Below are 22111 nucleotides of genomic sequence, written 5' to 3' on the forward strand. Positions count from 1 at the left end.
AAAATGGCTGCTGCCTCTCAGCTGTTCCTTCTTCCAGCAAACCCTGGCGCTCTCCGAAAAGGAACGAAAAGCGGCAAAAGGAACTCTCCCCATGATGCAGCCAAAGCAGAATCACGTATGCGGAAGATGGGGTAGTCTTATACAGCAAGTATATAACAAACTCTACATTCTGAGTGGGAATGTTGGGAGGTCGTCTTATACGCCCAGTCGCCTTATACACCGGCAAATACGGTATTTATTCATTCATGTAACACTGTTTGAGAACCACTTCATACTGTATATGTTTATCATCATACAACACATACCTGTGCCTCAACTTCCAAAGCTACCAATTTTGTTTTCTGCTTTCTCTTTGTGGCATCACTGTATTCTGTACCATATTGCAACTATGAAGCAACACTAACACTACATAGTATTGTTCAGTGGTAGGAGAATTAACAAGAATGTGCAATGACCTATGTGTTAGGTCATGTTAGCATGGTGAGGAAACCATGCTACAGTACTTAAGAGAAACAATATACTGGTGCAAGACAGTACACATTGCCATATAAATTCTCAATATTATAATCCAATGAATAAATAAGTAATTAAATAAACATTTCCACTTCCAGTATCAAGTACCAGGCAAGCTGCATGAGACGAGTAAGCCAGTTTTGCACACTTTACCTGAAATGCTATATGAAAGGAGAGATAAGCAGTTATATTTACAGCTGGGTATTAAAAGTACATGCTACTGGCTAACCATTATTGGTTGAATATGGCTAACGCCTGCATTCCCATGCATAATGCAAGCAACTATTCCTCGCACTAAGAACATGTAGAAGTCTGTATATTTTAAAACACAAATTAAATAGACATGCTCTTTCAGAAAACACATTGTACTGCAGTTACTCCCACACCATTTCCTCTTACAGCTGACAGGGCATATGACTATTTAAGGTCTGGTAAGTAATGTGGTTATTTTTGGATTGTTATTGCTTTTTGAATGTTACAACATTCAGCAAACCCAACTATAAAAAAGAAGATTCAATCTGAGGTGTAAAACTTAAAGAAAAATACTTTCACCCATCTTTTTCTGACTCCATCAACTTTAAAATGAATCAGACAATTCATGCCAGAAGACAAAATACAATATGAAGCTTGTAATTAAATAAAACTATTTAATACATAAACATTTGAAACAAGAGGAATACTCTAAAGACATACATTAACACAATCTCTGAGCAGCATTTTTCCTCTCCCCTATAATCTTCACAAAATACTTCCTTTCACTGGTTGTTTTGCACAGTTTATATAGATTAAGGACGGTGCAAGTCAGTTCTACCACCTGTACTTCATTTACCTAAGCAGCCTAACATATAACACAGTTAGCAAGTTCCTTCTGCCTTGGGGACTTGCAAAATGTCACCAAACATGTGATCTGCAAAGTATTTAGAAAATTATGGTCTGAATGAGAAGCTACCAGATGATCAAATTTATACTAGAGGGGGCAAATTTTACTTCTGATCTGCATTATTGAATTGTACATATGCACAAGCGCATATTTTCCTCACCACCTTTTCAGAAGGTGGGGATTTTTTTTGTCTCTCCTGTTAAGATACATGTTGGATAATCTATGGGGGATAAGTGGATTTAGGGGCAGGCCCAGAAGCAAATGTGGCTGCAGCCAGCTCTTTCTCTGTCTCCCTTTTTAATTCCCTGCATGGCAGGATGCGATGGATACACAGACATCCATCTAGAGGTCAGAAATAACTACTTCCAGAGGCCTGAAAATGGTTGATCCATTTTCTTCAGCAAGAACTGAAAACTGGATATTTTCTCAGACCCTAGGAAACCAGCACTAAACGTTACAGGTACCATATCAATGTATTTGTCATACAAACAGATAAAGAGCCCTAATATTATTGTTTGCGTAGCTGACATTCTGTATTATATTTGAGTGATTTTAGATTTTCTATACTTTATCCCTTACTTTTATTTGTTTATGGTGTTCATTCATTGGTCTTTGTTTCTACTTTGTCTGATAATTCTTTACTTTAGCCAGATTTGTGAAGGATTTTGTTCAAGAATGATGCCACCTAAAATATAGGCTAAAACCCTCCAGTACATTTAATGCAGGCAAAAGGGAATGGGTGGAGTTTGGAGTGGCAATCTGCTGCTAATTAAGGAGTCCCCACTTGCATGTGCCAAGCTACCCAACTAGCATGCAATAAGAAATCCAAGAAGGAGCTTGCTAATCAAGCAGCAACTTGTCACTGCGAGTTAAACCACTTCCCTTCCACTGATGTAACTATGCAGCAGAATTTTGGCCACAGAATCATCATTTTTATATCTCGGAAGCAAAAGTCATCCAGATGATCAAAACTCTCAAACAGCTTGGCTATTTATAACTGATAAAGTCATATAACAATATACTGCCTAGTGGTTTTTAAATGTTAACTTTTTAAAAAGTTTGAACAAATTAATTTCAACCCACGTTACATGCCCTAACTTTTCTTTTCAATAACACAGAATAAGTGAAATCATACTTTCAGCTTGCAGGCGAGGTTACTCAGAAATTAGCTGCTTGGTTCCTATGCTGTGTCTATTAATGAGCATTAAGCAAAGCACTACTAGAAATCATAGTGATGGTGAATTGTGCAGGGCATCAGTTGACATTAGGTAGACTTCCATAAGGTCCTTTCGGTCCTAGGATTCAGGTGCTCCGGGAAGGGCAGTCTCCTTTGAGGCCAACCCTGGCATGACCAAATTTAAATCATGGGACCTGGCTCAGAGATGGTTGGGGAAGGCTTCCCCCAATTGCGCTGGCTGGGGTATGTCTGTAGACTACTGAATGCCTCTGGGGCTGGAACTCACCCTTGTAGGCTGAGAAGCGCATGATAAGCAGTCTAGGATCTGCACTATAAGGAGGCCCTGGTGCAGGATAGGTCTAAAGTTTAAAAAAATTAAACAAAGTTTGTGGCCCAGTTTCATCCCATCACCTGTGTCTCTACTTTTTATTTCCTGGTAGGGGAGTAAACAATGTTGGTCCTGTAAGGCAAAATCCTATTCAATATCCATTTCTGTGTTGAAGACAAAACAGACAAGAACTTTATCGTTTTTATCAACCTTATGACTAAAGACCATGTAGTTTTAAATAATGCCAGGCAGATTAGAGAAAAACACAATGCAGATTTTTAGTACAAAGAATATTTCAACTTAAGTTAATATTGTAAGAAAAACAGAATGGAGCACATGAATTTAAATTGTTGAAATTCAGACATAAATTTACAATTTAATATGTATTTGAAGAAATGGCTTGTTCCCATTGAAATAAAACTTTTGGTCCTACAAATGATACATGCTGTTCTGCCTCCCGGCCCCCACTATTTGCTTGCACAAGAATTTAAAGAGCCTCATTACAGAAGAAAGGGGCAACAAAGAACAAGCATTCATGTGACTTAGGCAGATGTGTCCTTTAACCTGTAGCCTTATTTGATTACATAAAATCTAATTATATTCATTACCTAGTTTTACAGTTAAAAAGACATTTAAATGAATCAGTACTATATATCATACATATCATGCCAATTAAAGAGGTGTTTATTTTCTTCAGCGCTAATCCTTAGTTTACATTGGTAGTTCATTTTAATCAATCTAAGGTACAATTATCAAATATTTAACAACTGAACGAGTTGCGTTAGCCAGTTATGTCCATTTCTGGGTGCATTTCTCTTTATGAGTACAGCTTCTCTCCACCAGGAGTCCCTTCACAACACACAAACTGATCCCCACACTGAGGCAGGCCTTAATGTGAGTGTGAGGCTCCCCCTGAAATGGTGGGGCCAGTTGTTCCCCCAGCTGGATCACAAGGTTACCAGTCTTTGCATTATACTGCTTGATCAATATGCATACACTTCTTAATGATAATATAGAACCATCCATCATGTCAATGACCATGGAAGTAGTAAACACTGATAGGCACAAACCAAAAAAAGAAACAGGAAGTTCGTCCAAAATCACAGTATGGTGGGAGGATAAAGAATATTTCTGTATTAGTATCCTGACCCTAAAACAGCTTGACTGTCAAACTAAATTATTATTATTATTATTTATTTAATTTATATCCCGCCTATCTAGTCGGCCAACAACTCTAGGCGGCCAACAACAGAGATAAAATACAATAACATAAAACAGCATAATTACAACAACAATTAAAAATAGGGAAACAATAAAGGAGAGAAGAAAATCAAAAGTAATCTGGAGAGAAGGCCTGCCGAAACATCCAAGTCTTTAATAGGTTCTTAAAGGTGCCCAGCGAATCCCACTTCATTCATGGAAACTAAGTGGTTATCTCTGTTTTTATTTTATTCATTTGCCAAATAAGCCCCCACCAAAAAACCACATACTGTACCATATTTTATTTACATTTGCCAACTGAAATCCTATGGATTTCTGAGACTGCTGCCAAAAACCACAAGAGTAATTAAATGAGTGGCTACCAGAGTAGAAAACTGGTAGGAAAACTGCAAAAAAATGTAAGCATTGTTAATCCTGGAATTTCTCCTCAAAATAGAATTGTGAGTCCAAAAGTGCACTTATCAGCTTACATCCATCCATTATAATTTCACTTTCTATGCAACAGACTCACTTTTCTTTCCCTCTCTAACTGTCCCAAAATAGATGAGGTGTGAGAGGCAAGGGAAGCTGATGAAGCCTCCAGCAGAAGTGCTCCATTGGATCAGAAGTTTTTCATGGAGAGGATAAGGCATGCATCTATGGGAGAGAGACACTGGATCCAAACAACACGTTGAATATGTATTGCTTCAATACTCTTAATCCTGAAATATCTTTATCTACAGACCTTTATATAATTAGTTATAAGGACTGCCAAAATAAGAGACTTTGCAAATTGAAGAAATAACACAGTGACTGAAATCCTGTTGCTTAGCATAGCTAAAGAGCACTGGAGTAGGTGCTGAATCAATGAAACTTGATCTACCAAATCTCTAATGATTCAATCAGCCTCCTCTAGTGGGATTTACTAAGCTAAACAACAAGATTTCTGCCATTAAGTTTAGAAAGCAAATGTGTAGTTATTCAACTAAAAGCTACCTTTAGCAATAAATATTCTTCAACCATTCATTAATATTTATGGTTTTCTTTTTCCTCATCTGTGCCCTCTTAAACTGTAAGGAAATTCTTTCTTTACAAGGGGGTCCAGACAGATCTAAGCTGCTTCATATAGTAAAACTAGTACTTTTCCTTTCTTTACTTCGTTTAGAAACAACAAATAACAGATTTAGTAACTCTTCATGCTGCTACTGCTATTTCTTAGTTCCAGGGGACATGAAAAAACAAGTGCTCTGAGAATTAGATGATATGATGTATAAGAATTCTTTACAAGCTATTCTCCACTGGGGGAAGGGCCGCCAAATCATTGTAATACTGCTATGCATGCATGCATGCATGAGATAAAGAAGATTTAAATATGACATTTTACTGATTCAGCTTTAATTTCACTGTCTACAGTGTACTTGTTAATCCAGAATATTAAAACTTTTGTCATTCCCAACAAATCCAACTGTTCCTCATGCTAGCTCCTCAGCTAGCATGACAATCTGCTATCAGATTGTTATACAGTATAGATCTCATGTTAGCATATATTCTGACCTGTGAACTCATAAAACACCAAAATGCACACAGCTATATTTGAGCAGATTACACCTGCTCATCCAGATAAACTCTGATTTTAGTGAGACCAGCACCTGCTAACATAGCTTTATGCCAATTAGTTTTTGCCTGACATGTTCAAAAATGCAGCAGGCAGATGTTTCAGTAAAATGTTGTGGCAAAACTACTAATATAAGAGATAAAAAGGATGACAGGCTCTTGTGAAGAGGAATCCTATGACAATCTGCAGTTCTGGAAAGTGAAGTGAAAACTGCTATGAAAGCATTAGGAAGAAAATAAATCTCCAGGAGTAGGTGGGATACTGTTAGAACTATTTAATCTTATAGATGAGATACCACTAGAACTATTCAAGCCACAGAGATTGAATCTGTAAAATGCTTAAGGTGATGCTTAAGGTGTTACAACAAAAGCTTATATGGAGCGAGAAGTGCCTGATGTTCTAGCTAGATTTTGAAAAGGAAGAGGCACTCATGATCAAATTACAAATATCTGCTGGGTACTGAAGCACACCAAAGAGTTTCAGGAAAAGATCAGTTTATGCTTCATAGACTACAGCAAATCCTTTGACTATTTAAACAAGCTACCATTAGGGCAGAATATGGAGAGACAATATTCCTATAGGCAAAGATGTCAGACAAGGATGCATTTTATCCCCTTACTGTATCAGTCCGTATGCAGAACATATGTAGAAAGTTGGACTACATTCAAATGAAAGAGGAGTGAAAACTGGTGGAAGAAACATAAATAATTTAAAATATGCAGATGATACCATCTTACTGGCAGAAAGCAGCGAAGGGTTGAAACAAGTTTTAGTTAAAAAGGAAAAAAGAAAGTGCCAAAGTAGGACAGCAGCTGAACATTGAGAAAACTAAAATCATGAGTACAAAAGGCTGACACAACTTAAACATTGACAATGAAAAAAAATTAAATAGATATTTTATATGCCTTGGTACAATTATGAATCCAAATGGAGACGGTAGCCAAGAAATCGGAAGAAGACACTTGGAAGGGCAGTAATAAAGGATATAGAAAATATCATCAATGTACGGATGTGTCACTGTGGACCAAGACCAAGATCATCCACACTCTTGTATTTCCAGTCACCAAGTATGGGTGTGAAAGACTTGCAGATATCCTGGATTGCCAGAAAGCCGAACAAGTGGATCCTAAGTCAAATCAAGCTTTAACTATCTCTGGAGGGAAAATGTTGAAACTCATGTTCTCCTTCTGGGCATATCATGAGAAGACAGGATTCTCTGGAAAAGACAATAAGGTTGGAAAAGGTGGAAGGCAGCAGGAAAAGAGGAAGATCAAATATGAGACAGATTGACTCACTAAAGGAAGCAACAGGCTTGAGTTTGCAAAAACTGATCAGGGCTGCTAAGGACAGAACATTTTGGAGATCCCTCATTCATGGGTTTGCCATAGGTCGGAGGCAACTTGATGGCACATAACAAGAACAACAGTGCAGCAGATTTCTCTCACATCTATATTCCAAAAACAATAACTACAATTTCATGCACATTTAGTATGTTTCTAACCCAGAAGCTCCACTTATCTGCCAGTCTATCACACATAATTGGGCATTAAATATAAATTACTGAACTTAGGAGAAAAGAAAAATGGTACACCTATCCCTCCTTCCCCAAGACTGCAGTGCGACTCCACTCACTAAATCACTTTAAACAGCTGGGCAATTAATGAAGCCTATTGTTGTCACATCAACACCGTTATCCTGATTAAATCAGTGCTTGTGCAAACAGTAATCACATGGCTGAAGACACACATCTTATTCCCACTGAATCATTTTTAGTTAATTCCTTCAAAGGATTATGCTGCAAATTGGTGCTACGTACTAGCAAGAGTTAAAAAAAAAACAAATCTTGTGAAAGAAAAATATCAAGTCCTGGGAAGCAAGAGGAAAACAAAACATTAACTTTGGTGTTTAGGAAGAATACTTTTTACCAAAACCCCCAACGCATTAAAACACATATACTGTGTTACCTCCTAAAGACCGTGGGGGCTGAAACTAAGTTTTGAAAAGTTTTACAAGCATACAAATCCTGTTCACATAGTTTCCAGATTTTTAAGCTCCAACTCACATCTTACATTAGCCTTTAAAAAGCAAAGGAAAAGGAAAAAATGAGCAAAAGCCATCAGATGCTGCTTTTTGGGATTTTAAAAACCAAAAAATAAAAATAAAAAATTGGGGGGGGGGAAGCCTCCAACTTTCCTGGTACTACTGCTTACTGTAGAAACTTGGCATTTCACTCATCTGGAAATAGGACCACTGTCTCTGCCTTGCATTTTGGAAGACTGCCCTAATTCTTTTCTCCTAGGTCCTGTTGCCAGGGTTGCAGCTGTACAGTCAATTCCTACTGAAATGCAGGTCTTTGGAGGGGGTACAAAGGGCTTCATTATCTTTTCTCAGTGCAGTGCCCATACACAGACAGAAGAGAGCCTCGCTACCCCCTCCCACTAAACAATTCCAGCCACTCAATCACGACTATTTACATATGAAGAGTCATGCAGGGAATTCAGCCCAAAGAGGCTTCACAAGTCACATGTGTCTGCCAGAAGTTGTTCCAAGAAAGCAAAGTGTTCTTCAGATCCATTCATTTAGAATCCAGTAGCAGTTAACATGCTTAAGTTTTAAGTACATTCGCAGGTTGCTTCTCTTTTTTTTAAGAGAGAGTGAGTGTGTGCTAAGTATGCTGTAAAAAAACACAGAAAGAGAAGACCAAGGAAATTGTACGTTTGCTTTCAAAACCAGATTCAAAGGTCTCCCAGATCTTTTCATATGTGAAAGCCTCTTGAAATGTTTGGCAGAAGTCTATATATCTGAAAATAATTGTTCAGAAGATATAGTTCACAAAATTAAACAGAAGACAAATCATGAGGTGGAATGATCCTGAAATTGCGACTTTAGGTGTAGTACAGGTACTGGCTGTTTTGAGAGAATCCTGATTAAGCTTGTTTTCAAAAATTGAAAGTGACAGAGAGTGTAGTGTTACATCCAGAATGGACTACTTGAATTGTATTTCGAAGAATCTCATTCAGCCTTTTAACTTTTGAAATATGGTAGCATCCAATATATGTATCTAATACAGTACATTGTAGTTAATTAGAACTTTTAGAAGAGGTAGCCGAGTTAGTCTGTGTTAGAGGCAAAAACAAAAGAAAAAGAAAGACAAAAATGTTGTGGCATTTTAAAGACTGACTGCTATATTTTAATGTGAACTTTCGTGGACAACTCCACTTCGTCTAATGTCTGTTAGTCTTTAAGGTGCCACAACATTTTTGTTGTCTTTTTTATTTTATTTTTGCCTTTTATAATGAATGGGCAGTTCTTCACACAATACCATTTAAAGTCTATAATTCTGTAGTAAGTTGCAACTAGAGTATAACCATTCTATCAATGGAATTTACATAGGTGTTGACACACCACTGATTCAATTAGCCTACTCTCTAGTTGCAACTTACTGCTAGATTCCAGCTATTATATTATAATTAAAGTTATAATAAAGACAAATTAAAATTAAGTAAATACATCTTACAATTTATTTTTCTTTAACTACAAAAAAAATAGTTGTAAGTTTTCTCCAGTTTTCATCTAGAATGACGGGAACTTTCCTTCAGCACCAATAAGGACAAAAACCAGAAGTAATAGGTAATATTCAACAGATCCAATTATAAAGGATACACCAAGTCTCAGGACATATAAAAATATCTAACTTTATTACAATATAAAACTGCCCAATGCATTTTGGCCTGAACAATTTAAAACCTTCTTCAGGGACATTCATCTGTGGTATATATTGAATCTCTTCCTGTGCTTTTTTTTCTGGGGAGGGACTATTACTTTGGTAAGTAGTCTAGTGAAGGAGCAGATTCAATATATACCACAATACTCTTGAAGAAGGACATAAATTGTCCAGGCCAAAACAGGTTGGGCAGTTTTAAATTGTAAGAAAGTTAGATATTTTTATATACCCTCAGACTGTGGGTCTCTCCTTCTTAACAGCATCTACAATGAGCATGATGTTCATAAGTTTCCACTCAGATCGCCTCTAAAATGAAAAAGTCGTATTTTTTCACATGTTGCAGTTTGATGCCCACTAAATTATATAATCCCCTGGGAAAGAAACAAGCAACTCAGTCATCGAAATAAAATGAAGATTCCAAAGATCAGAAAGAGCTTCAGAGCGGCTGTTGCACAGTCCCATGGATGCTTCTTGCCTTTGATTAGGCAATGAGGAAAACTTTCTGTTACATTTCCAAGGGGATTATGAAAATTTGGTGGACTGGGATGTCTCAGTGGTTGGGTATCTGGCTGTGGAGCCCGAAGTTGGGAGTTCACTGTGCCTACTGGGAGGAGCCAGCCTATGTGGCCTTCAGTAAACTGCACAGTCCTAGAGTGTCCCCAGAAGAAGGGAATGGTAAAACATTTATGTGTATCCTCTACCTAGAAAACCCTAAAAAGGGTCACCACAAGTCAGAAATTACTTGACAGTATACTATCATCATCATCAACATGATTTATTGAAATAGTCCTCATTTCAGTAATTCTGCAGCTGTCAAAAATTACTAGCTTCTGGGACAACTGTCAAGATGCCATTTATTTGAACTACTGTAGAATATTTACTTAGTATTTAATAGGAGATTCAGTCAACAGGAAAAATAAATAACATTTGAAAGAAGAGTATGGGAGAATGGCACAGAGATGTGAAGGGAAGATGAATGAATAATATTTAGCAACCTGAACAATTCTGAGAGATGTTTGTTTAGTTGTGTGGTCCATATACAGTAATACACAGCACATACTCCATGTGAATCTGAAACCTTGTTGCTTACCGTGTTTCCCCCCAAATAAGACAGGGTCTTATATTAATTTTTTGCTCTAAAAACGCATTAGGGCTTATTTTCAGAAAAAGAGTTTTATTTTTCCCCATTTATAACAATCTACATTGATTCAAATACAGTCATGTCATCTTTTGGTTGCTGCACAATGCTACACAGTGGTGGAGGGCAGGGTTTCACTTAACTGGGGATTTTTTTTTTTGGGTAGGGCTTATATTACGAGCACCCTGAAAAATCATACTAGGGCTTATTTTCAGGGGAAAAGGGTATTTATAGCAAATTATTTAAAAATAAACTTACAGTAGAGTTTAAACAACTTAACATTACTTATAAAACCAAGTTATAATATGATTTAATAAAACTTGAGCCCACAGAGTCCAAATGGAAAACATGCCAACAAGCAACGGAAATTGTAAAACCTTCTATAAATACGTACGCTGTATGCAAAACATTGAACCTTATAAATAATTAACTATTGATCAATTAGTGGTTGCAATCATCCTATTAAGACATTACTACTGTTGGCTGTACACATCCTCCTAGACTTGACTGTTACAAATGGCTCTGTCTTATTAGCAATGAGCCTCTAACATAAGCATACATACATACAAACAGATAACTAGGTAGATCACTTGATCAAACAGCCACGTTTTAGACACAGCTGAAAACAAATGTTGCTATAAATATGACATTTAAAAATCTGAAAACTCTTAAAAATCTTTATTTTTATTATTTTAAATATTTTTCTTTCAGTTGGGTGTAGATTGTGTATGTGAATTTTGCTGGCACCCTGGGTATTATATCACTTACATGATCTACCCATGTAATAGAATCTAACAACTGAGTTTAATTTCAGAATGTTTCTCACCATTCATTCCATGTCTTGGGACTTTATATGTAAGTCTAATTTACACAGACGTTAAATGTGAGCAGGAACTTGATGAATAACAGGTGTTTAATTCAGTACATAGTCTCAGGGTGGGTGCTACAGGAAAAGTCTTGGTAAAACATCAGAGTACACAAATGTGAAAGTAAAATCCATATGTACACAGTCTGTAGCACAGACCATTGTACTCACATTTGGGAAAACTTAGATAAATTTACACTGATGTTAAAAGATGAGCATATATGCACATTCTATTTTAATTACCACTGTATGAGAGTGCACAAAACTTAATTAGCAGCAGAGCAAGCCAATTCTAAAAATGGAGTCAGCTAAAAAAAAAATAGTACCTTTGAAATTGGACTTTGAATGAGCACCAACTCTGGCACAGATGTGACAGTCTGCTCTTACTCTGTGCAGAACCTATGCCTTTCTTCTCAGCTCAGTTGGCTAAACTCAGCTTCACCTGAGGCCACTGCTCAAACAGCATAGCATCTGTGAATCTATTGCAGCTTTAGGTTTACAGGCTGACATGGAGGCAAAGAACATCAGATTATCCAACATATATGAATAACAGGGAGGTTGGCAAGTCTTCAGGCCCAAGTCCCAAGCCTTGAGTTCGAGTCTCGAGTCGTTTGCCCCACCCCATCCCAAGGCTTGGGAATCAGGACTCACACCCAAAGACTTGGACTATGCACATACCACCCAGTTGATAGGCCAGCCAATGAGCAGAGACAGCGGGCCGGCTTCCCTTCCCAGAGCTGGCCCTTGCCTCTGTGCATGTGCCGACCCATCACCTGGGGGGCAGGTGCATGAATGGAAGTAGTGACTTAAGTTGGACTAAACAGTGGGTCACGACTTGCAAGTCCAATTCCTGATGACTAACAAAGCCATACCACAGATGCTGAGAGGTATTCAGCTGGCAAGTGCAGAACTTTGTTTAAGAGGTGACAGCCTGAGATGGGAAAAGTTACTAGTTTTGTTTTTGGACTATGATCTCCAGAATCTCTTGCCATTGTGGGAGCTGTAGCCCCAAGGGAAAGGAACTTTCCCTATCCTTGGTGTCAAGCCTATTATTATTTCAGAATATTAGCTTCTCAATTCATGTCTATAAAACTCTACTGAGCAAATATTGAACTTTGAAAATTCCCCACATAACCAATATTCTGTCATCTATTTTATTAGATGTTACTACTAATAAAGTTGTATGCAGAAATATCATTCATTGCCATGTTACAAGCTGCAGGGTAGGATATCATAGATTAGGAGCAATGGACAAAACATTCATGCAACACTAACTCTAAACTGGAAATACAGTAAACAAAATATCAGTAAATCCAATCATCCTGACCACAGTTGGAAGCCAGGACTATCCATGAAACATGTTCTTCAACATAAAAGACACAGATTCCAAAACCAATTCAATATAGACGTCACCAGTTCCAGAAGCTGGTTATAGCTGCCAATATAGATCTCAGATGCTTCTGGTTTTCCTCCAACAGACCTTAACCAACAAAGAGACCGATTGGTATGGTTAGAGTCATAGTGAGACTTGTCCATCTGGGTCATAAAACCAGATGTTACTACCTTACACAGAAATAAATGATGTTCTAATAAAATACTAATGGAATACTGGGAAAAAATGTTCTTCATTTTATGTTTGACATGGTTATAACTACTCAGACTCTTCCTTTACTCCTTTTCAAGAAAACTGTACACATTCAATGTGTTTCTTATGGGCAATATGAATAAGAAGTGAATATGCTCAAGCAATATTCACAAAAGGAATATGTGACAAAGAAAAAAAGTGTTTAGTAATTCTCAGATGCGCACTACAGAGGTTGTAATTTTACAGCTTTCAATTTTCTATTAAATCTCAGCTGTTAGAAAAATGCCCAATCTGAATAATCTGTTTCAAAACAAGTCATTGCTTTTCCAGGAAACAAATCCCCTTTAAAGCAATTTTGAGAACAATGTTGTTTACCTTAGTATTTAGTGAAAAGGAAACAGCAAATAATAAAAATTTAAAAAAATAAGGGCACATTTTAAAATGAGATGTAGATGGCATACCATAAATACCAGTGCCAGCAGGGGCAACAAGAGAATTAATTACTGTCAAAAATAATTCAGTCAATTAACTGAGGGTCACAAAGCACCTGCACCTTCTGTCAAAGTTAGTTTATATTATATATGAATAATAATAAGTCTGTTTTTATTGTGGAAACAAAAGATATTTACATATTGTAATTCCAATGTACTTCTCTTCTAAGGCTCATTACCAGAGAGGTACTTCCAATGCTGTCTTTAGAGTGCCATGAAACCAGATTCAATCTATTTAAGGTTAAATTCCCTGCCATGCTTTGATGAGCAGAGTACCATGATGAATTTACTTCCCATCTGTTCTAGCTATTTATCTAACAAATTGCAAGGTTAAAGGCAAGCAGAGAGATTTCTGATTGCATTACCTCATAATCTGACACTCTCCTTTCAAACACTCAAGGCATATAACAATACTGTATTTAGTAAAGGAAAGGTTTGTCCTCTCATTTATTGGAAAAGCTTACTCTGAGAAGTATTATAGAAAGAACAGCCCTGCTTTACCCTTCATGTACTGGTATGGAACATTTTAGTTCGTGAGAATCACACTTTGGTGCAGAATCCAAACAGAACGAGGCCTACAGTTTAGGCATTCTACAGCTTTATTACTTGCACAGTTGTAAACAATATTCCCATATTTCCCTGCCAACAGAAGTGGAGTTTGCCTTCCCCAAGTTAAAAAAAACACATTTGGATAAACAGCGTCCCAGCAAATCTACTGATTTTTGCCATTGCTATTGTTTTTTTATGGAGTTGTGCAGGGTAAATAAAGGCAAAATAAAGATCTGGGGCTCGAAGTGCAGAAGGCTATGTGTCCCATTCTGTTGGCTAGGGAAGTCTAGGAAAACAATCCTATTTATTCCTACCACGACTACCAATTGCAGGAACTAATCTAGATGGAAAATCAGATGCTAGAATACAGGATGGTTTGTTGTGTCATTTTTAAGCCTTTACAGTCCTCCTACATTAGAAGGAATACGATAAATAAATAATCCTGCATCTCCTATTCCCACCTGTGTCAAGAACACAGCAAGGCAACAGCACACTGAAACCTAACTAGCTCACTAATATAGAGTTTGGGCCAGTTTCTTTCCTCCTTGCACCCCATTTCATCATGTTTCTTGTTAGACATTCACAAAGGCATTGGGGGGGGGGGGAAGAGAGGTATTGGACCACTTCATCCTAATCCAAAGAAGACAGGACAAATATAGCTACTGGATTAGTTTTTGAAGAATTCTGAGAGATGTCATTAAAAAGTACTTGCACCAACAAAGAAAACAAAAATCAGAAGAATTTACAAAGCAATTTTAAAGTGGAGTCGCTATCACAGATGATATTTATATTCTTACTGGCTGCAAAGAAAACTTTCTATGGAGTGTTTTCCCTTCCATTCATGCCAACAATTGAAAGTGTAATCTAACATCCAAATCTTCCGAGGAGTTTAGCAATGTGATTAACTGCTCCCACCTCATAGGTACTTATGGGTGGTTTTCCACTTGGCATTGATGTCTGGAAATATATAGGATGTACGTACTGTCTTCCAGTAAGGTAGTTAGGTTAAACAGTCCACAGGGTGAATCCCTTCTGATTCTATTTTTATTCATTTATCAAAACAATCAGTTGCTGGAGATGCTCCGGTCTTTAATGCTACTGGCAGCAGAAAAGGCAGTGGAGAAAGGTAAAAGAAGCTTGAAATATCTCTGAAAGTGAAAATGACAAGGATGTTGTACTTTGGGCACACCACAAGAAAACAAGACTCAGCGGAACAGGCATTAATGTTACAAAAAGCTGAAGGCATCAGGAAAAGAGAAAGACTAACTATGAACTGGACTGACCCCATAAAGCGAGTCATGGACTTGAGTTTGCAAGAGCTGAGCATGGCTGTTGATAACGCATTCTGGAGATCATTCATTCATATGGTCGTCATGGGCTGAAACCTGACAGCACATAACAAGAACAAAAGAAGAGACTTACATTCATCCATATCCACACAAAGGTGATGCCATAAATAAATTTTTAAAATTGCAAGGCTGAACATCAGCAGGTAGAAACTACATTTACTGCAGAAGCCAACCACATTCTATTTTGTTTTAAATTATATGCACCCAGTTAACCTTTGTATTTTCAGTATCTTATCCTACATTTGCATTGTCAAGATGCAGTCAGCAAGATTATGCAGTTATCAAATACGGTTTGATGCATGTTATGTATCTAACATTCATGGCAAACTATGAATATCTTCTCACAGAGAATACCTAATCCATCCACATGCACAAAAACCTAACTGCAATTACCCTGTATACCTGGTACTACTGTTAGACAGCAATTTTAATTCTGGCATTGCTAACAGGATTGGCAAATGAGAGTCATTATACTGCATAACTATAGACACTTTTTTTGCAGAAAAAGAGGTCTGAAAGATTCCTTGCAATATGGTATTGTGAGGTACTGAATGCCTACAACTAATGTTCAAGTAAAAACAAATTCAAAGTGTGATAGGATTTTAAATGCCAGTTTCTATGCCTTATGCTCAATAGCCCTATTTATGTGTTCCATTCACGTGAAGAATCAACACACAAACAGGCAGAACAAGGACAAGTATAGTAGCTTCACCCACTTCACTGTTCCTCTTATCTCCCACAAGTTGTGGGTCACCTTCTGAAGTTGGAAGTGTTTCCATATCAAATGGTGTCTATATATGGGCAGAGACAGAAGTTACTGCAGAAGTTATCCTTCCAAATTAAAGATGGCAATGGCAATGATGGGACAGAGCTGGAGTACTTTTTCTGCTTTTTTACGTATATGCTGAAGTAGATTGCCTGAAGAAGACTTTAAAATGATACAATCAACATAACTAATACCCATTAGCTTTCCTGGTTCTTCATATGAAGATACTGGAGGTAGAGCCCAGCATCACCTTACAACTTTGTAATCATAACCATATTATGGATCACACAGATAGTGAAGATCAAGATGGAAGGGGCATTTTAGTGGCCTTTCCAGTTTCTCCCAGTGCTGATCCACAACATTCAGCAACCTGAAGCAGAGTCCAAATAACATCCTTACCTTTTAGGGTGTACACTCACTAATCTATTCTGATTCTGAAGAGTATTTTGTTTTTATTTATTGGATTTCTATCCTGCCTATCTAGACCAAAGGTCTACTCTGCATCTGATATGTTGCAAGTTGCGTCACACTACTACATGGCAAGACCAGCTCCTTTCATTACACAAAGGACTGCACATCTAACACACTGGAGAAACTGATGTAGTTAATACATGGCATTTGATTTTACTAATAGAAGGTAAATGTTATAAAAACAAGTGTCAATATGTAAACTACTTATTTCTTCTCCAACACGGGACAAGCATTTTCTAGCTTACCCCTCCCAGAATTTTACCCTCACATTATTTCTAGTAGCAACTCTAAAATACGTGAGAAGAGTGAACAAGAGACGTGAATGTACGAACACGTTTCCATTCAAAGCCCCCATGTTCTCACTAGTACGTTTTCTTGGGCAGGGAAACAGAGGAAATGCAAGGGAAGCATCTCTGTTCAGCTCTGTTACAAACTGTATCCTAGCACTAGATATAGGAGACAGAGATAGGAGCTAAGGCCCTGAAAGGACAAAATCACTGTGCCATGCATATAGGTAGGAAGAGACCGCAAAGAAGAAAGCTGCATTCATAGCCTTTCGAAGAGAGAAACTGAAACAGAAGACAGAACTTGTGCCAGAAATAGCAATAATATCAGGTTCACATCTTAATACATGACACAAATAACCTTAGTGCTCCATCTTAAATATCATAAATGTTTTCTTTAAACACCCAAACATGGTAATATACTGTACAATAATAAAAAAGACTAATCAAATGTTTTAAATAGTAATGCATTACTAAGCTAGATGGTAATATTCAGGTACTACCCTGGGACCATGAAGACTCTAGAAATTGGGAACTTGGGCTGTCCAGATGTTACTGTAACACAAGTCTGGATGTCCAGGTTTCAGTTGTTGCCAGGAGTGCATTTGCACAGTTAAAACTAGTGTGGCAGTTCCCCCCCCCCTTTCCTGAAGAGGTCTGATCTGGCCACAGTGATACAGGCCTTAGTTACATTTCAGGTCAACTAGTGTAACATACTGTTTCCCCTAAAATAAGACCTAACCGGAAAATAAGCCCTAGTAGGATTTTTCAGGATGCTTGTAATATAAGCCCTGCCCCAAAAATAAGCCCCAGTTAAGTGAAAGCCCGCCCTCCACCATTGTGCAGCAACCAGAAGAAGGTGACATGAAAGTACAGTATTTTTGAATCAATGTAGATTGTTGTGCATGAATAAAATAATACATCCCCTGAAAATAAGCCCTAATGCTTTTTTTGGAGCAAAAAGTAATATAAGACCCTGTCTTGTTTTCGGGGACACAGGGTACTCTACGTGGGGGTGCCTATGGAAAGTGTCAGTAAATTCAGCGTATCTAAAACACAGCAGTTAGCCTGATTGCTAATTGGGGATGGCCACAGGGATCACATAACCCACCTGTTACAGCAGTTCCACTGACTGCCAATCTGTTTCTGAGCAGAAAGTGATGATTCTAAGCAACAAATCCCTAAATATCTCAGGGCCAAGATATCTCAAGGACTGCAGCTCCCTTTATGAGCCTGCTTGAGTGTTAAGATCATCAGGAGAAGCCTTTCTCTCATCCCATCATCTTCACAGGTGCATTTTGTGGGGACACGGTAGACGGCCTTCTCTTTTGCTTCTCCCCAACTCTGGAACTGCATCCTGGAGGAGGCTAGACTGGCCTTCCACAAGCAGGCAAAGACCTTTCTCTTTGGGCAAGCTTTCCCTGAGTAAACAGCTGCCAAGTGTATTTTTTAAAATGGAGTGCTGTACTTTACTGTGTTGAATATGTTTTGATGTTGCTTATGCTTTTTGATGCAGGGACGCAGTGGCGCTGCGGGCTAAACCGCAGAAGCCTGTGCTGCAGGGTCAGAAGACCAGCAGTCGTAAGATCGAATCAATGCGACAGAGTGAGCGCCCGTCGCTTGTCCCAGCTCCCGCCAACCTAGCGGTTCGAAAGCATGCAAATGCAAGTAGATAAAGAGAGACCACCTTGGTGGGAAGGTAACAGCGTTCCGTGTCTAAGTTGCACTGGCCATGTGACCACGGAAGATTGTCTTCAGACAAAACGCTGGCTCTATGGCTTGGAAACCACCCCCTAGAGTCGAACACGACTGGACAAAGATTGTCAAGGGGAACCTTTACCTCTACCTTTACCTATTTACTAAACTTGTTTACTAAGTTGGAGTATTTACTAAATTAGAGTACTACCTTCTTTCTAAGTGGACTCTTTGTAGGGTGCACTTTCTATGAAAGAGGTACCTATCACAAATCTAAAATTGTGTCTGTTATAAAATTAGTTATCAAAATTCCTAATTCTAAATGCTACACCCCAGTCGTCTGTCATCCAGAATTCTTAAAACTCATCAATGTATTAGCATAAGTCACAAAAGAGAAAACTTACTAAAATATGGCCAGATTGCAGTAGTTACCGCTTCATAGCAAAATAAAATGTGGTCATGATGTTATTGCTGTCACATAGCACACAGCTAAAATGAGTCCAACTCTTTATTGAATTCTGCATTTTCAAAGAGCCCTTCACATAGCTGAATTGTTTCTTTTTGCATAACAATGAAAAAGAGCTGGGGGGAGAAAAGACATTTCTCTCTGAGACACTTGGCAGGAAGCACAATGCATGAGATTGCAGAGATTAAAGCCAGTGCTCTTGCTTTAACCTCAAAAGCAGCCAAAGCCACACACAGTGTTTATCAGAATATATGTATATGAATCTGCGTTCTGTTCTGTCATCTCCCACTTGAATGAAGTCAAGAGATCACTAAACCTTCACGATGTTCCATGGTGCTCCTAACATCGGAGTAACCAAATCACTGGATCTTGACTAAACATCTAATTTGAGAGTGTTGTGGAGCTATGTCTTTATGCTGATACTATTCATGAGAACACTACTGGCAGTTGAACACATACATACCCACGGGGGGAAAAACCATTGCAGTACCATGTAGACTTAGGGTTCAGTTCTGATTAGGGATGCAACATGACCAGTTTCTCAACAGAGGTTATTACTGAGCCTCACTGGTTAATGGATTAGTCACCACTACCAGACACCAGCAATCTTGTTAAACAATTCTGCTATTTTCAAGAGGTTGCTGAATATACAAAAAAAAAAAAAAAAAGAACTGCAGTTTAAAAACAAAAACTACACAGGCTGCTTTTCTCTTTTGCCAGAGTTAGGTTTACATTAGCCAGAAAAGTAGAACCTGCATGCCATACTGTTTTACCAAAGGGATTCCATCCACTAAAAATGCAATATAGAGTCCATTTAACAATACAGTGGTGCCTCACATAGCGATCACTCCATAGTGACGAAATCGCTTTGCGATGGACTTTTTGCCATTGCAAAAGCGATCGCTTTGCGATGGTCCCTATGGGGGAAATTCGCTTTGTGATGATTGCAGGGACGTGATCATCGCAAAGTCCCCATTTTCGGCCAGGTGATCGGCAGTTTCAAAATGGCCGCCCGCTGTTTTCAGGCACGGATATCTCGCTTTAGAGGCACCGAAAATGGCGGCGCTATGGAGGATCTTCGCTTAAAGGTGAGTTTTTAGCCCATAGGAACGCATTAATCGCATTTTAATGCGTTTCTATGGGCTTCTTATTTTCGCTTAGCGATGTTATCGCTTAGCAGTGATTTTTTTCTGCACAGATTAACATCGCTAAGTGAGGCACCACTATACAAGATAGAATAAATCTTGTGCTTATGGAAAGCCTGTTGTTTGATGGTACCAAACCTTTCACCACTGCTGCAAGAAGAAGCTATTTGGTAACATAATCAAAGTACTCTGTATTTGATCAATTTAATTCACAATCATTGATCTCATGGAATCTACTTCCCTCTGCCTCCCCACCACTTTTCATCCCAGAAAGCCCCTGTACTCAGAACAGTAAAACGTGCTGGTGACAAATACCTTCACTAGACAGAAGTGCAAAGAGGCTTCGTTTTTCAGGCTGACGACTTCCTGTGAAGTCGTAAACTCCACAGTAGACACCTCCTCCCTATCAACCTACAGTTGCAGTTGTCAAGCTATTCATTTTTCGTTATAACCACCCACAATTAAAACAAACCATCTATGACTCACTCAATCTAGATCAGTCTAACCAACTTCTTTTAAACCTATCACGGGCATTACAATGGTAAAAGAGTAGAGGTTTCCTGTTCTCACTTTATGCATGCTTGCTGACAAATGTGATTATTACCACAAGATGATGTGGACCTATGAGTCGTAATTATAAACAGTGACCAAAATCCTGGTCATAGCATAAGTCAAGTCACAGCTGTCGGTCAGTTCCTCCCTGCTAAATAGTGTCCCCACTGTGATAGGGAGCATGCATGCACACCCAAAACCAGCATGAGCACCCCACTCAAGAGTCACAGTTTTGGACGCTTTGTTTACCAGCAAGAAGCTGACCAAATGTTACAATTCGGATTATGCTACAAACAAGGTATCAGCCATTATCTTCTTCAGTATTATTTGAAAGTAAGATTTAGCAACATTACTTCATAGTGTGTTCCACAAATTTCATCAGGTTTCTAGTCAATTATCCATTCCATTACAGTGGTGCCCCGCATAGCGACGTTAATCCGTTCCAGGATTAATGTCGCTATACAGAAACATCGTAAAGCGAAATAAAAAAGCCCATTGAAACACATTAAAACCCGGTTAATGCGTTCCAATGGACTGAAAACTCACCGTTCAGCGAAGATCCTCCATAGGGACGGCCATTTTCTGTGCCTCTTAAGCGAGGCAAAACAGCGGGCAGCCATTTTGAAACCGCCAATCAGCTGTTAAGCATTGCTTTGTCAGGATCGGTTCCCCAAGCAGGGAACCGATCATGGCAAAGCACTGCCAGCTAGCCAGCCCAGCTTCCCCCCTCCTTTCGCCCAGCTCGTGTGGATGGGGGGGAATCCCTCCTCCCCCCATCCACCCGAAGCCGGCATTTTAGCCCGGCTGGGGTGGATGAAGGGAGAATCCCTCCTCCCCCCCATCCACCCGAAGCAGGCATTTTAGCCCGGCTGGGGTGGATGAAGGGAGAATTCCTCCTCCCCCCTCTATCCACCCGAAGCCGGCATTTTAGCCCTGCTCGGGTGGATGGGGGGGGGGATTTTCCCCCAGCTGAGTGGCGGTGGCTTCTGAAGAACTGCAGGGGAGCCCTCCCCGTGGTCCTTTGGAAGCCACTGCCAACATTTCCCCCCAGCTGGGCGGCCCTGGCTTCAGAGCAGCCGCGGGAGAGGTCTCCCCCGCGATCACTCCGAAGTGCCCGCTGGTCAGCTGGGGGGAAATGGTGCCTATGGGGAAACATCGCAAAGCGATGTTTCCCCATAGGAAACATCGTAATGCAAAATCCGCATCGTTATGCGGATTCGTCATTACACGGGGCACTTGTTATACGAGGCACCACTGTAATTTTATATTGATTATTTTAACTGGAGACCTAGAATTTTAAGTTTATTTTATATGACCT

The 22111-nt window shown here is 38.9% G+C and overlaps 1 protein-coding gene and 1 long non-coding RNA gene across 5 annotated transcripts in view; one reads left to right on the forward strand and one right to left on the reverse strand.

The window, feature by feature from the left end:
• The window catches only part of LOC110081117 (uncharacterized), a 29959-nt gene extending 16832 nt beyond the window's left edge, over positions 1 to 13127 (forward strand). For both annotated transcript variants that reach the window (XR_002300911.3, XR_012084377.2), the window contains exons 3-4: positions 1710 to 1853; positions 4663 to 13127. This is a non-coding gene — a long non-coding RNA (uncharacterized LOC110081117). The remainder of the gene's footprint in view (positions 1 to 1709; positions 1854 to 4662) is intronic.
• The window catches only part of CDC42SE2 (CDC42 small effector 2), an 83516-nt gene that overhangs the window by 43164 nt on the left and 18241 nt on the right, over positions 1 to 22111 (reverse strand). The window contains exon 1 of one of the 3 annotated variants that reach the window (XM_078386216.1): positions 15349 to 21400. The exons of the other annotated variants lie outside the window; for them this stretch is intronic. The gene's annotated coding sequence lies outside the window, so the exon portion shown is untranslated. Of the gene's footprint in view, positions 1 to 15348; positions 21401 to 22111 lie in introns of those variants that run through there. 3 annotated transcript variants of the gene reach the window in all.

Source organism: Pogona vitticeps, chromosome 2, assembly GCF_051106095.1.
Source record: "Pogona vitticeps strain Pit_001003342236 chromosome 2, PviZW2.1, whole genome shotgun sequence".
Lineage (NCBI taxonomy): Eukaryota > Metazoa > Chordata > Lepidosauria > Squamata > Agamidae > Pogona > Pogona vitticeps.